The sequence below is a fragment of the Corvus kubaryi genome, unplaced genomic scaffold, assembly GCF_017639235.1.
Source record: "Corvus kubaryi isolate FWS band 111438036 unplaced genomic scaffold, C.kubaryi_AGA036_p1.0 37397, whole genome shotgun sequence".
In the NCBI taxonomy this organism is placed as follows: domain Eukaryota; kingdom Metazoa; phylum Chordata; class Aves; order Passeriformes; family Corvidae; genus Corvus; species Corvus kubaryi.
The window spans coordinates 16,718,208-16,719,025 of NW_024581136.1; positions in this window are offsets into that span (position 1 = coordinate 16,718,208).

Here is an 818-nt window from a genome sequence, read left to right on the forward strand (position 1 = left end):
ATGGGAATGGCAGTGGTGGACTGCACCCAGGGAAACAGCATAAACCTGCTTCCCTGCTGACTTGGATGGACCTTGGAGCAGCCTGGGCTAGTGAAAGGTGTTCCATGGCAGGGGGTGGGAATGAGATGACCTTTAAGATCCATTCCAACCCAAACCATTCCATGATTCTATGGTTAAGCTAGATACCAACATGGAATCAGAGCACTGCCTGCCCCCTGAGAGATGGGGTACGAGATCCAGCCCCTGTAGATAGACAGGAATGAAAGAAGATTGTGCTGCAGCACACATACCCTTACAGTTTGTGGGGACAAGCTGGAAAGGTGGGGAAATACACCCTAAACAGACGTGTGGGAAGTTACTTTACTGCCCCTGATCTCACCTTGTTCTGCTTACATCTTATTTCTTCTTAGGTACAGCATTATCTTTTAGTACAATAGGAGTCTGCAGCTGGGGAAGCACGGTTCTGTCGGTGCCTGCAAAGGGCAGAGCAGAGGACAGCGGTAACACGCTGAATGGAAATTTAATTGCAGGTAAATCATGTAGAAGCGGGTGACTGCTGCAGCTTCACTGAACTGGAGCCTGGCCGGGCTCCTGCCAACATCCAAGGGCAGAGCAAAGATACGGAGCGAGGAGGCAGCGATCGCACCCACGGCTGCGGGGCCGGCCGCGTGTGCGGAGCGCCGCGGGGCGACGTGTGCGGGGACAGAGCGCTGACAGCGCCGGCCGGGGACGGCACCGGGGCTCCGGGAGCACGGACAGGCGGCACCGCACCTGGGGAAGGCACCGGGAGCACGGACAGGCGGCACCGCACCTGGGGA